We start from the raw sequence: 15,353 nt of genomic DNA, 5'->3' as shown, positions 1-15,353 counted from the left end.
CTCTGCCTGTCTCCCCTGGCAGCTCTGTCTCCCTTGCCCCTGGCAGCTCTGTCTCCCTTGCCAGCTCTGTCTCCCTTGCCCATGACAGCTCTGTCTGTCTACCCTGGCAGCTCTGTCTGTCTCCCCTTCCCTTGGCAGCTCTGCCTGTCTCCCCTGGCGGCTCTGCCTGTCTCCCCTGGCGGCTCTGCCTGTCTCCCCTGGCGGCTCTGCCTGTCTCCCCTGGCGGCTCTGCCTATCTCCCCTGCCGGCTCTGCCTATCTCCCCTGCCGGCTCTGCCTATCTCCCCTGCCGGCTCTGCCTATCTCCCCTGCCAGCTCTGCCTGTCTCCCCAGCCCCTGGCAGCTCTGCCTGTCTCCCCTGCCAGCTCTGCCTGTCTCCCCTGCCGTCTCTGCCTGTCTGCCCCTGCCGTCTCTGCCTGTCTGCCCCTGCCGTCTCTGCCTGTCTGCCCCTGCCGTCTCTGCCTGTCTGCCCCTGCCGTCTCTGCCCCTGCCGTCTCTGCCCCTGCCGGCTCTGCCCCTGCCGGCTCTGCCCCTGCCGGCTCTGCCTGTCTGCCCCTGCCGGCTCTGCCTGTCTGCCCCTGCCGGCTCTGCCTGTCTCTCACCTGTCTGTCTCCCCCTGGCGGCTCTGCCTGTCTCTCACCTGTCTGTCTCCCCCTGGCGGCTCTGCCTGTCTCTCACCTGTCTGTCTCCCCCTGGCGGCTCTGCCTGTCTCTCACCTGTCTGTCTCCCCCTGGCGGCTCTGCCTGTCTCTCACCTGTCTGTCTCCCCCTGGCGGCTCTGCCTGTCTCACCTGCCTGTCTTCCCGTGGCGGCTCTGCCTGTCTTCCCCAGGCGGCTCTGCCTGTCTTCCCCAGGCGGCTCTGCCTGTCTCACCTGTCTGTCTCCCCAGGCGGCTCTGCCTGTCTCACCTGTCTGTCTCCCCTGGCGGCTCTGCCTGTCTCACCTGTCTGTCTCCCCCTGGCGGCTCTGCCTGTCTCACCTGTCTGTCTCCCCCTGGCGGCTCTGCCTGTCTCACCTGTCTGTCTCCCCCTGGCGGCTCTGCCTGTCTCACCTGTCTGTCTCCCCCTGGCGGCTCTGCCTGTCTCACCTGTCTGTCTCCCCTGGCGGCTCTGCCTGTCTGTCTCCCTTGTCTCACCTGTCTGTCTCCCCAGGCGGCTCTGCCTGTCTCACCTGTCTGTCTCCCCTGGCGGCTCTGCCTGTCTGTCTCCCCTGGCGGCTCTGCCTGTCTGTCTCCCCTGGCGGCTCTGCCTGTCTGTCTCCCCTGGCGGCTCTGCCTGTCTCACCTGTCTGTCTCCCCAGGCGACTCTACCTGTCTGTCTCACCTGTCTGACCTGTCTGTCTCCCCAGGCGGCTCTGCCTGTCTCCCCAGGCGGCTCTGCCTGTCTCACCTGTCTCCCCTGGCGGCTCTGCCTGTCTCACCTGTCTCCCCTGGCGGCTCTGCCTGTCTCACCTGTCTCCCCTGGCGGCTCTGCCTGTCTGTCTCCCCTGGCGGCTCTGCCTGTCTGTCTCCCCTGGCGGCTCTGCCTGTCTGTCTCCCCTGGCGGCTCTGCCTGTCTGACCTGTCTGTCTCACCTGTCTGACCTGCCTGTCTCCCCTGGCGGCTCTGCCTGTCTCCCCTGGCGGCTCTGCCTGTCTCCCCTGGCGGCTCTGCCTGTCTCGCCTGGCGGCTCTGCCTGTCTCGCCTGTCTCCCCTGGCGGCTCTGCCTGTCTCGCCTGTCTCCCCTGGCGGCTCTGCCTGTCTCACCTGTGTGTCTCCCCTGGCGGCTCTGCCTGTCTCCCCTGGCGGCTCTGCCTGTCTCCCCTGGCGGCTCTGCCTGTCTCACCTGTCTCCCCTGGCGGCTCTGCCTGTCTCACCTGTCTGTCTCCCCTGGCGGCTCTGCCTGTCTCACCTGTCTCCCCTGGCGGCTCTACCTGTCTCACCTGTCTGTCACCCCAGGCGGCTCTGCCTGTCTCACCTGTCTGACCTGTCTGTCTGACCTGTCTGTCTCCCCTGGCGGCTCTGCCTGTCTGTCTCCCCTGGCGGCTCTGCCTGTCTGTCTCCCCTGGCGGCTCTGCCTGTCTCACCTGTCTGTCTCCCCAGGCGGCTCTGCCTGTCTCACCTGGCGGCTCTGCCTGTCTGTCTCCCCAGGCGGCTCTGCCTGTCTCACCTGTCTGTCTCCCCAGGCGGCTCTGCCTGTCTCACCTGTCTGTCTCCCTTGTCTCACCTGTCTGTCTCCCCAGGCGGCTCTGCCTGTCTCACCTGTCTGTCTCCCCAGGCGGCTCTGCCTGTCTCACCTGTCTGTCTCCCCTGGCGGCTCTGCCTGTCTGTCTCCCCTGGCGGCTCTGCCTGTCTGTCTCCCCTGGCGGCTCTGCCTGTCTGTCTCCCCTGGCGGCTCTGCCTGTCTCACCTGTCTGTCTCCCCAGGCGGCTCTGCCTGTCTCATCTGTCTCCCCTGGCGGCTCTGCCTGTCTCATCTGTCTCCCCTGGCGGCTCTGCCTGTCTCACCTGTCTCCCCTGGCGGCTCTGCCTGTCTCACCTGTCTCCCCTGGCGGCTCTGCCTGTCTCCCCTGTCTCCCCTGGCGGCTCTGCCTGTCTCCCCTGGCGGCTCTGCCTGTCTCACCTGTCTGTCTCCCCTGGCGGCTCTGCCTGTCTGTCTCCCCTGGCGGTTCTGCCTGTCTCACCTGTCTGTCTCCCCAGGCGGCTCTGCCTGTCTCACCTGTCTGACCTGTCTGTCTCCCCGGCGGCTCTGCCTGTCTCACCTGTCTGTCTCCCCAGGCGGCTCTGCCTGTCTCACCTGTCTCCCCTGGCGGCTCTGCCTGTCTCACCTGTCTCCCCTGGCGGCTCTGCCTGTCTGTTTCCCCTGGCGGTTTTGCCTGTCTCCCCTGTCTGTCTCCCCTGGCAGCTCTGCCTGTCTGTCTCCCCTGGCGGCTCTGCCTGTCTCCCCTGGTGGCTCTGCCTGTCTCGCCTGCCTGTCTCCCCTGGCGGCTCTGCCTGCCTCCCCTCCCACTGGTGGCTCTGCCTTCCTCCCCTATATCATCTAAAAATGAGAATTGTAGTTTATACCATCCATTCCTTACAAAACCTGTTAATGCTTATTTAGATCATTTCTGTTTAATAATGACATATGACTCTTATGTCAGTGTATCATTTTTTTTGTTATGGATTCTCACATTGACCATTATATTACAACTGTTTTCTTTTATTCTAGCACTTAAGCCTGCCCAGCAGTATAATCTTCCTTATGCAGTTTAGGGCTTTCTCGAAGTACTGTGTTCACCCTGTCATTCATAGATATGTCAGATTCTATTGTGTTGCAAAGGTCAACCAGACTGTAAGAAATATGCAGACTGGATGGGCATCATTTAGTGGGAATAATATTTATTGTAGGGCACAGTACCTGCAGAAGTATGGCCTCAATTGTCCGCGTGTAATACATGTGTCATTAAGCTGAGCTTGAATGGAATGCTCCATTGTCCATGCGGACAAAAATAGCATTATAATTCAAATGTGGCTTCTCTACAGAGAGTGACCATTGCAGATATAGAACTGCCAAATTGTATGGGCATGACCCTTATCTCTGTACATAGTAGACTGTCCTGAGACATTTACACCAAACTGGAAAGTGTGAGGAATTAGCGGAATTATCTGTGCTATATTATCTAAAACCAAGGTACTGCCGAAGAACCAAAAGCAATGAAGGATAAAGAGAAATATCTACAGTATATGGCTCTGTCACTGGGGGATGGATGGTGTAAAGGTAGCAGTAAAAAGTAATCCTAAAAATATTACAAATTTCCTTATGCTCTGTAAGCAAGGATGTCTGACAAATTAAATAATGTAAATGTAAATACACACTCAATAAATACAATACAGTGTGAAAAATATAATATAAATAGAAACTCAGTATATTCTAAAGGGCCGTAATCATGGGCCGATTTGGGGAGAGATGTGTCCTGAGCGGTTCGCTCAGCACACATCTCTCCCCCCGCTCAGCACAGCGCAATGTGTGCTGAGCGTGCGGGGGGAGACGGGGGGGCGCTCATTTCACCCAGCGGTAGCGCATTGCTATCGCTGTGAGGGGTACACACGGAGTGATCGCTGCTTAAAATCTAAGCAATCTAGTCAGATTGCTTAGATTTTAAGCAGCGATCGCTCCGTGAGTACCCCCCTTAAAATTATACACTGTTTGGATTTTATTGTCGTTTTACGTTTACTCTCTGGTTGTTTAATTTGTTTTCCACATGTTTAAACATCGTTGGAGGTCCTTGCTTATAGATCTCAAAGAAAGTTATATCCTTTTTATGGATAGATCACAAGGAAAGTTATATCCTTTTTTTTTTTGATTAATTTTTATGGTTACTTTTTATCTCTCCGTTACTTTTGCACTATCCGTCCTAGTGACTGCTCCATACACTATACCAGTGGTTCCCAAACTTTTTTGCAGTCATGTCAAACTCATGAGAAATTTAGAAAGAAATAATAAATTTACATAAATTGTGTTTATATGTCATCCTTAAGTTAATTTGTATGGTGAGGGACAAGATTTGCTTCTGTTTGTCCACATATGTTATGAGTGACAGTCACCAGCACTGGTTTTGCCTATTACCTTGACCAGAAATATTTTGACTTGGTCCTGGCCCACCAATCCAAGGCACCCCTGCAAGTGTCCCAAGGCACCCTAGGGTTCCGCGGCACACAATTTGAGAACCACTGCTCTATACCTATTTCTTGTAACTTCAGCGGTTAAGTATCCTTTATTGTATTTGGGGGCAGATGTATTAACCTGGAGAAGTGATAAAGAAGTGATAAGTGCAAGGTGACACCGCACCAGCCAATCATTACGGATTTGAAAAATGGAGCTGATTGGCTGGTGCGTTATCACCTTGCACTTATCACTGCCTTTGTTACTTCTTTATCCTTTCTCCAGGCTTAATACATCTGCCCCATAGTGAGGAAAGTCTATGGGGGAAATGTAATAGGGCAGTGGTTCTCAAACTCGGTACTCAGGAGCCCACACAGTGCATGTTTTGCAGGTAACCCAGCAGGTGCACAGGTGTATTAATTACTCGCTGACACATTTTAAAAGGTCCACAGGTGGAGCTAATTATGTCACTTGTGATTCCGTGAGGAGACCTGCGTGGGGTAATGAGGACCGAGTTTGAGAACCTGTGTAATAGGGTGTGAGAATCAGAAAGTGAGAGATTTTGGTAAAATTCTCCTGTTGTTTTTGTTTTTTTTTAAGTGGCAATCGTTTACATGGCAAAACCAGGTTGATTTTGCCATGTAAACGATTGCCACTTTGGTAAAATTCTGTTGTTGTTTTTTAAAAGTCTCTCACTTTCTGATTCTCACACTCTATTACATTCCCCCCAAGTGTCCTGATAGAATGGACTTCAGCGCATTTTTGGGTAATTAATTACAGAGTTAAAACAAAAGCTGTGTCTTTCAACAGATGCTGTAAACTCCCAGGATGATAAACAATTTTCAGTGAAAGGTAAGATTGAAGTCATTGCTCATTTTGGACCTGAATTTGTGTAGGAAATGTTTGTGTCAGTAGTAACTGAGGGGTACATCGGGCAGTGTAAGCCAGTGTCTAAAAGTGATGAATACAGTTTTGCTATTGCGAGATAAGGAATGGCCCATGTGTAGCAGGGAATTGTGATCCCAGAAATACCTTTTTGTAGGCGCATTAGTGAATCCCAGATGCATTTTTTTAGCTTTCTTATCTGAGCTAGATTAATTTCTCAGCTGCACATGGCAGCTTGAAGTGACATACGAGCACCGTGTGCCATTATAATGGCTACGAGACACGGGGTTATTCCGAGTTGATTGCTCGCTAACTGTTTTTAGCAGCCGTGCAAACGCTATGCCGCCTCCCACGGGGAGTGTATTGTAGCTTAGCAGAAGTGCGAACGAAAGGATCGCAGAGCGGCTACAAAATTATTTTTGTGCAGTTTCTGAGTAGCTTCAGACCTACTCAGCGCTTGCGATCACTTCAGACTGTTCAGTTCCTGTTTTGACGTCACAAACACACCCTGCGTTCGGCCAGCCACGCCTGCGTTTACACTGGCACACCTGCGTTTTTCCGCACACTCCCTGAAAACGGTCAGTTCACACCCAGAAACGCCCACTTCCTGTCAATCACTCTGCGGCCAGCAGTGCAACTGAAATGCTTCGCCTGTGTGAAACTACATCGTTCGTTGTAATAGTACGTCGCGTGTGTGCATTGCGCCGCATACGCATGCGCAGAAGTGCCTTTCCCCCCCCCCTCATCGCTGCACAGCGAACGAATGCAGCTAGCGATCAACTCGGAATGACCACCATAGCCCATTATACACATACACTAAGCACTGTGACTGGGCAAAAGTAATATGCCACAAATTGGTAAAAGTTTGTTGTTTTGTGATCATGTCACAGGATTTAAAGTGTCTTCTTTTTTTTTCTTTGTAAAGGCAAATTGGGTAATTTAGATAATCCTAGCTAATCAAAATGGAAATAATAATCGCAGGTGGGGAGGGAAAGCCAGACAGTCTCAGTGCTACATAGCAGTGTCAGTTACCCGGCGCAACCAAACAAAACACTATCCGGATGTCAGGCGTTGCGTAGGACTGCTACAGAATATGCTGCATTGCAGATATACATGTATGGGAGTAATATTTAGTGATTACTGACTGTTTGGAAGTGGAATACACATTTTAATATGATTGGTAAAATGTACAAAGTGTAATTCTTGTTCAGTAACTTGCTGTGAGTAACCCTCAGTTCTGCTCCCTGGTCGGCCGTGTGTTGTGTAGGAAGTGCACATTGCAAGCGTACAATAACAGAAAATTGTTATCATAAAGGAACTCAATTATTTTTTATGTGATCGTTTAATATCTTTATGGGACAGAGATAAAATGAGCATCAGATTTGGTTAAATTTTCCCTTTTTTAATCTCCAAGTGTGTTTGGGGAAAAAAGAAAAGAAAAAGATCTTTGTACATTTAAAACTGCACGTATGGACTATTTGACGCGCCAACTTATAGACAACCCATTTGAATACAGATTTGATGGCCAAGAGGCCCTGCGTTTTCATTGGTTGTTTCTGCAAATGCTATTGGAGACCGTTAAATGATGTGGTGATTATTTTACGCTTTTTGGCACGCACTCAGATGAAGTCTTGTATCCTAATCATCGTGATCAAATATACAAATCTGTTATTTGTGCTCTTCTGTCTCACTGTTTATATGATGTCACAAGCGTATCATGTTTTTGTGTATTTTATGCACCTTGATACTAGCATAGGCTTTGGTAGGTGTGATTGGTTGCATGCATTGTCTCTGTAGGCTGTTATCACTGAGTGTGCAGGAGGTCTGTCACCTGCAGCCATATTGGCTATGACATACATACCACAGCCACGCGTGCTCCCTATGTAACAGTACATGACAGCTGTAAGTGCAGTTGATTTATTCCTCGGAATATTTTCCTGTGTAGAACAAGGTATGAATGAGCTGATTCTGTCCCAGCCTGATAATCTCCTCTGCTGCATTTCCACTGGTTTGCAACCAAATAGCGGCCACAGCTGGAACGCTGGAAAGTTCAATAAAAACAGTTTGTTTAAGGCAGGATCTCATATTCTGGTCCCTCCCACGGCATACATTGATTAACCATGGCGCTGCTCTTCCAGTCAAGTTGCAGATTACTTTTCTAATCTGCCCTATCTCGCAATATGGTTTTGTTCTTTTTGTCCCCCGTTAATTAGAATGCAAAGAAGATTTCACTTTTTGGTTTGTGTATATATTACTCGCAAGCTTACGTACTTCCCGTAACTCCGCTCCATTTTTCATTTTGGTTATCACCGTGTTACCTTCATCTCTGTACCAGTTGGTCCTGCCTCTGTCCCCCACCGAAGTGGTGATCCCTCCCAGACAAAGCCCGTCAGCCCTGTCCCACAGCCTTACCTCTACTTTATATTCTTATTCATTATTGTTATTACTTTTGTATCCCCCATCCTCTTTGCCTGTAGTTTAATATTGTAAGTTTGAAATGATGGTCATATATCTTTGACTATCTTTGAATCTATTAATATGTGGTTTCAACGTAATGGATAGATGCTGGTCATAGAATAGTTTTCTGAGGTTGCTCTTGGTTGTGTCAGGCCCTCGTTTTTGATCTTGAGTGCAAGTTCTTTTGGCTTTCAGAAAAGTAGTGTAACTCATTACCAACCAACGCCGCCTTATTAATTTCTCATCGTCAGCACCTCTACCCCTCGCGTACACCAGTCTCCCCTGCCCTTTTATCCATTACCTATCACTCTCCAAGTCATCTTCTTCACCAATCGCCAACTGTCACCTCCCAGCCTCTACCCCAGGGATGGGGAACCTTCGGCTCCCCAGCTGTTGTTGAACTACACATCCCAGCATGCCCTGCAACAGTTTTAGCAAAACTGTAGCAAGGCATGCTGGTATGTGTAGTTCAACAACAGCTGGAGGGCCGAAGGTCCCCCATCCCTTCTCTACTCTGTGATTCTTTCCCCTAGTTACTGCTTCTACATGAGATAAGGGAATGGTCCCAACATCACTCACCATGCTGCTGCTCCGGGTCACCGTTAAGCCGCGACCATGTGATGAGGTCACTGGAGCGCCGGGCTCTCCACTATTCGGTCACCCTGATACAGTCGGCCAGCAGTGAATGCTACAAGACTTCATTTTTATAATTACAGTATTTGCTGGCGTATAAGACTACTTTTTTGCCCTGAAAAACATGCCTCCAAGTGGGGGGGTCGTCTTATACGCCGGGTGCACTTCAGTTGGGATAGACATAGCTGCCATAGTGGCCTTCCGATACTCGCCCGGTGCCCATAGTGGCCTCCCGATGCCCGCCCACCTCATTCTACTCACCATCCAGTATCGCGCGGTATCCAGTGCGGCCGCGGCGGGTCACTAGTGCCAATTACAGGGAGATGCAGGGACTGGCCGGAGGCGCTGCAGTCGCGTTGTGGCCGTACAGTGGTGACAATGACAGGTACTGTAATGGCACTAATACTAATGGCACTCATGTGAAACCGGTAACAATAAATGCACACAGGGGTATACTTTTATACATTTTACAACTTTCTCCTCACCCCCTCCCCCCTTCTTATGCATACCTTGATAAATACTCCCTATCCAAATCTCTTATCAGGTCATAATATACAGTATGTCACAAATCTGATGTTCTTTTTACGTTTTATTTGGTGTGTGGAAGGGGGTAGTCTTATACGGCGAGTATATAACAAACTCTATATTTTGAGTGGAAATGTTGGGGGTCGTCTTATACGCCCAGTCGTCTTATACGCCGGCAAATACGGTATATTTTATATATAAAGCACCAACATATTACCCAGAGCTGCACATTGAATAACATACACTGACATGGAACACAACGTAGCGATGGCCCCGCCCGAACGAGCCAACAATCTCTTCTCAGTGATCTCTGCAGTCTTTCCAAAAAGGTTTGCATTCCAGTCATTAGTGAACGAAGCTCTTCGCTCAATGGGATACTGTGTATATGAGAAGTGAAGCCGCAAAGTAGAAAAGAAAATACACTGAATGGGTTACCTGGATTGCAGCCATGTTTCTGTTGTCTGTTCATTGCCCTGAAACACTATTGATCCGTTGATTGTTCATCAGTGTCTAAAACAAGGCGGACTCTGGTGCGGAGTTCCCTGGGCGGTTGGCTCAGATTTATCTCACAAACCGTATTCACACTCTGCTCTTAGGGCTGGGGAGCGAGGAGGTCACAGACGTGTTTGGTGGTGATTTGGGCTGATGATGAGTTTTCCTTCTTCCATTTTTGCACAGCGCTCACAACGGAGGTGAAGTAACTTAGGGCCAGGAAGCTTTCAGTTTTCGTAGGGGTATGGGTCAATAGATCGACAAGACTTAGGTTGACAGTCATTAGGTCGACCCCTATTGGTCGACAGGGTCACTAGGTCGACTTGAACAAGGTTGACATGTAAAATGCAGACTGAGTTTTTTTTAACTTTTTGTTGGTGTCGTTTTCTTCATAAAGTGACGGGGAACCCCAATTAGTGCGCCGTGTTTCCTCGCATGGCGAGCGAGCTTCGGGTAACCATTCCCAATTGTAGTCCAAGTGGATGGTAAAGTATGAAAAAGTTAAAAAATAAAATTGAAAAACTCATGTCGCCCCTTTTCCAGGACGACATAATGGCCACGTCGACCTAATACTTGTCGACCAATAGTGGTCAACCTAATGACTGTCGACCTAATCTTGTCGACCTAATGACAGCAAGCCTTCCGTAGGACGTCTAATTCCAGCATAAGAGAGCTCGCTGTGACTAGTGATGTTCTCTCTTGCATGCTCAATAGTACTGCAGAGCATAGTCAATACTTGCAGCACTTCTATGGGGTCGATTCAATTCACTGACAGTTGAATAGCGCCGGGAGTTAGCTCTCGTCGCTATTCAATTCAGCTCAAGTTAAGTCGGCGAAGGCTTAATAGGTTGAATTGTCGGGAGAACGGGCATTCTCCGACTTAACTCCCCGCCGCGATGCTGATTCCCGACAGAATCAGCCTCACGCCGGCCGCGCGGCAGCACTTTTGTCGGATTTCTTCTCTCATCCCCCGGGAGTGAGAGAAGAATTCCCAACAATTGAGTGTCACTTGTCGCTGTATTGAATAGCGCCGGGAGCTAATTCCCGGCGCTATTCAACTGTCAGTGAATTGAATCGACCCCTATATGTTTATTCTAGGTTTATTTGAATTGTGGATTTGTTTCCATCTCCTTCATTGTTAACATAGGCTTTCATGGTTTGTTGTGGCTTTTATTTTATTTTATTTTTAATATGGTTGCTTATTTTTATTCTTGAATCTTTCTATGAAAGAAAGAAGTTGGAGAGTGCGGCTGTCGTTTGTGTCCTTTGAGAAAGGAGCGACAGATGTTGTCGTAGGGGCAGGTTCAATTACACACAAGCTGTGTGTGGTAACGTACGCTGCACTAATAAGTGCAATCGCGGTAGCCCGATTTTTCCTGGCACCGCTGTAGGCTGCGAGCAGAGATCGCAACAGAGAAACACCCTGCGAAGCTGCCGGATGCCGCTTCAGCAGCTGCGAGTGGGTAATTTTATTCTGGTCCTTTATCTGTAAAAAAAAACAGATGTTTCCTCTGCTTTCGTGGAGTATTTGAGGAATCCAGCACTTAGAGACCTTGTTACCTCCGCACTGTGGTGACATTGACTTGTCTCTCCGTGACATCACTGTTCCATGGAATCGATAGGTTGCGTATTAGTGAACTCTGGCCCAAGCCATAGACGTGCTGCAGCCATGCTAAAGATAGTGACAAATTCCTTTTAAATTGGAGCTGTATCATCTTTACTTACTTTGAACACTGAGTTTGTTTATGCAGAAAATCAGAAGTTGCCCGAGGCGTGTTGCCATACTTGTCAGAAAGTCCGCTGGATTTTCTTGTTTAACATCACACTATGTACATAGTAGAGAAAACCCCCCAAGAAAATAGGTAGCAGAGAACGATTTCTATCCACCAGCATATGACTACTCATTCATCGCTGTACCTGTACAGGTGATCTCCTCACTGCAATTGGCTCCCGTTGCTGCATGGTGAGATAGCCACCTGTGCTTGGATCGGAACATAATGCGCTGCTCTGAATAATAAGCCGGGACCTGGCCAGCAATCCTTTAGTGATAAGAAAGCAGGGATGTATAACATCCCTAACCCTGCCTTACGTTATACTTGGCTCAACACTATCGTCTATTCCGGTTGACCTATCGCTGTCCCCGGAACGTGCTTGCGGATTCTCTCATTAGTTATGTAACGCAGCATGCCTGCCGGGAAAGGGCGCACACCTGCTTGTTTCCATGTAGGCCTTGCAGAGAGAGAGAACGTGCTGAGGGGGGGTCACAGAGGCCCGGGCTCTTGGCAGATTTGGGACGTAAGCGCTGTGTCTCCCCTCCCTTGCACCACCTGTTCAGTCAGCATAGCTGGGCAGCTGCTTACTCACTGATGGATGAACAAGTTTGTAGCAGTCACAAACATCATATTGCTTATACGGGTGTAGTATTGTACGGTTGATAGCAGGCTGAAGCGCCCTAGGGAATTTATGCTGGTGGCTGAGTGACCGCCCTCGTGTTGTAGTGTGACACAGTGTCCCAGTTTCTGTGCAAGGGATCATACTTCTGTCCACAGTCAGTCTTTTCTTCCAGGCATAAAAGCAGGTTTGTCTCGGTGTAGCAGTCTGTTTGCTGATCTTGGCATTCATCCCCATCTCTCATTTATCTTGTCTGTACCAATTACTTCCAGAACTGGAGGAGACGTACTAGGGGGCACTTTGCATTACGGGCTAGGCGCACGCTTGTGTCTCTCTCTCTGCATATCAGTGGAGCGGAGGAGAAATGACCAGTCACTGCCAGATCGCCGATCTGCGTGGGGTAGTGCCGGTGTGTTCTGCATGACCGTCTTTTCTGCTGGTGTAAAGTCACGTGACTGTCACAAATTTAAAGAGCAAGTTGAAAATACTTGAGCAAACCTTCATGAAAAACCTTTCAGGCAACATTGTGAATAGTGGTTGCCTGAGAAAGTTTGCGGCGTTCCGGTAGCACGTGGCGCATTTGTTAAAAGTCGCCATAAAGTGTTTTTGAGTGTTATTTTTTTTGTAACCTTTTTATATAGCGCTAACATTTTACGCAGAGCTTCAGAGAATGTTTGTCATAAGCACCTGAGCCATTGGAGCTTACAGGCTAAATCCCGACCCCATATACACACTAGGATTTTTATTTTCTTTAGCTACCAGTTAACCCACAAAGGATGTTCTTAGTAGACCCAGAGGATCTTGATCCGAGGCACCAACAGGCTAAAAGCTTTGACTGTTCCCAGAATGCATAGCGTCGCCTACTCTATAACCCGGCCTCTGTGCACAGGAGTTCAGTTTTGTAGTTTGTGCCATGCAGTGCAGGCATACAACAGGGGGGCTGCTCCAGCAACCCTCAGAAGAGCTTTTTTAAGTGAAATCTGAAGACTTCAAGGGCTGCAGCAGAGACAGAGTGTTAGATGTCAGTCAGACATCTCCTGCTGCAGCTCCATCACCTCCCCCAGGTACCCTTGCCGGGTACTTACAGCGGAGACTCCAGTTTCTCTCAAGTTAGTCACACACACACCACCGCTGCTCTCAAGGATCGCGTAGCCGCACTCAGGGAGGAGGTAAGTGGTTCCTCCAGACGGGACCCGCTGGAAATCGCGATCCCGCGCGGCCGGTGGGAGGCGGGCCGTACGCGCTGTGGTGGACACTGTGGTAGTACAGGGACCCCACTAGACTACCAGGGCAAGGACACAGGTCGGTTTTGATAAAAAAAAACCAAAACGTTTATTATGTAGCCCACTGTACCCGGTGGTGAAGTCCAGCAGGGGGATAAGGCTTTGACCTGTAGCTCCTCCCCCAGCCCCAGGGTGCCATTTAGAGTAAATGTTCCCGCCCTGGAGCTGCAAATCTCTCTCTCCCTCACTCCCTGTCAGCGTTTGGGCGCCATTAGGTCAAGCTGAGCTGATCCTGGGACTGTTTGGGCAAATCCTCCTCTGTAAAGCCGCCTGCATGTCAGCACTGTGCATTTTACAGGACACTAAAGTATTCTACATGTCTGCTGACAGTGTTAGTTAAGAAAGAGTGCATTTAGTCAGGGTTATGTAGTACAAGTACCCTGTGATATACATCCAGTCTTTACTGTGCATTGTTATATCTATTGAGTGTATAGCTATACTTAGTAGTACTCTGTATTGCTAGTCCAGTGCAGTTTTATTGCATGTCATAATTTCTGCATTGTACAATGTGACTTTGTGTGTGCATATAGCTGCTGTGTGACCTCCATTTCGTGTATCTCACTCGGATTGCTATCCCTATATTCTATAACTTGAGGGGGCTAGGTGCGTCAAGTTTATCATTTAACATAGGTATTTAACAAGATATACTCAGTGGGTATTTTTCTCTGTGATTTCTAGTCACCATATACCTCTTGAATTCCCTGTTTGTGCTGTTACACTGCACAGTGGGTTCTTGTCCGGTATTGTGCTGCTGATATTGTACTGGGTTGCCCTGCATTGAGCTTTTGGATATGTCAGCTACAAAGGGCAATGGTGCTGGGGCTGATTCCACATTGCGTGGTGTTGACGCTGCAGACACATTTGAGGAAAAAAAAGCAGCTGAGGGTTCAGGTTCTGGGGGTTCCTTACCCCCTTCCCCCAGTGGGATCGTAGCAACGGGGGTTCAAAATGACCCTCCTTGGGCTACCTTCTCCACGCTATTGAATACGCTGGTACCTAGACTAACGCCCCCTATGGGACCTCCTGTGCAGGTACAACCGCTTATAGTCCCCGCAGTTAACCCGCCATGGGTAGATCAACTGTTTGCTCAGTTACAGCAATTGAACCAATCACTGACTACTCAGAAGTCAAACCCTCGCCCGCCTAAGACCAAGGGGTCCTCTGAGCGGGCCATTACTTCCTCACAATCCACCAATGTCCCAGACACCTCGTCTGATGAGGATGGCGTTTATACTGACCCCACAGATTCTGATTCTGACGCTTCTGATAGGGAATCTGTTTCACAGGTGGATGTTCCTGACTGGTTGGAGGCTATGAGGCTCATTCTTCAAATTACTGATGACCCAGAGCCTGATGCTGTCCCTAAGAAACCGGACAGATTTAAACGTCAGAAAGTGGTTAAACAAGTTTTTCCTCATTCTGACCATTTAGTTGATACGTCAGGAGTCCTGGGAAAATCCAGGAAAGACATTCACACCTCATAAGAAGATGCTGGCTCGCTATCCCCTCGCTGCGGAGCTAAGTAAAAATTGGGAAACACCCCTGCCAGTGGATTCGCAACGTCCCTTCGGATCAGGTAAAGGCAAAAACTCTTGATTCGGTGGTACAGTCCCTCCTGGACACATGAGTGGTAGTACAGGTGCCTCTGGCTCAGAGAGGCAAGGGGTACTATTCACCGCTGTTCCTAGTCCTGAAACCGAATGGGTCCTCATGGCCCATTCTCAACCTCAAGTCCTTGAACAAATTTGTGAGGGTCTCTCAAGTTTTGTATGGAAACTCTTCGCTCTATTGTTCTGGCATTGGAACCTGGGGATTATATGGTCTCCCTGGACGTTACAGGATGCTTACCTGCATATTCCCATTGCAATGTCGCATCAGCAGTACCTGAGGTTTGCTATTGTCAACCTCCATTACCAATTTCGGGTGTTACCTTTTGGTTTGACCACGGCTCCGAGAGTCTTCGCCAAGGTCATGGCGGAAATGACGGCTGTACTCCGCCGTCAAGGGGTCAGGATCCTACCGTACCTGGACGACTTGTTGATCCTGGCAATTTCCCCAGAAGTTCTCC

General features: G+C 49.4%; 1 protein-coding gene across 2 annotated transcripts in view; it reads left to right on the top strand.

Moving 5' to 3' along the window:
- HYCC2 (hyccin PI4KA lipid kinase complex subunit 2) overlaps nucleotides 1-15,353 on the top strand; it is a 201,059-nt gene that overhangs the window by 536 nt on the left and 185,170 nt on the right. For both annotated transcript variants that reach the window (XM_063932863.1, XM_063932864.1), the window contains exon 2: nucleotides 5,430-5,471. The gene's annotated coding sequence lies outside the window, so the exon portion shown is untranslated. The remainder of the gene's footprint in view (nucleotides 1-5,429; nucleotides 5,472-15,353) is intronic.

Source organism: Pseudophryne corroboree, chromosome 7 (assembly GCF_028390025.1).
Source record: "Pseudophryne corroboree isolate aPseCor3 chromosome 7, aPseCor3.hap2, whole genome shotgun sequence".
NCBI classification, from domain to species: Eukaryota; Metazoa; Chordata; class Amphibia; order Anura; family Myobatrachidae; genus Pseudophryne; species Pseudophryne corroboree.
The sequence above is the reverse complement of the archived record's forward strand: the minus strand, read 5'-3'. Positions and strand labels throughout refer to the sequence as shown.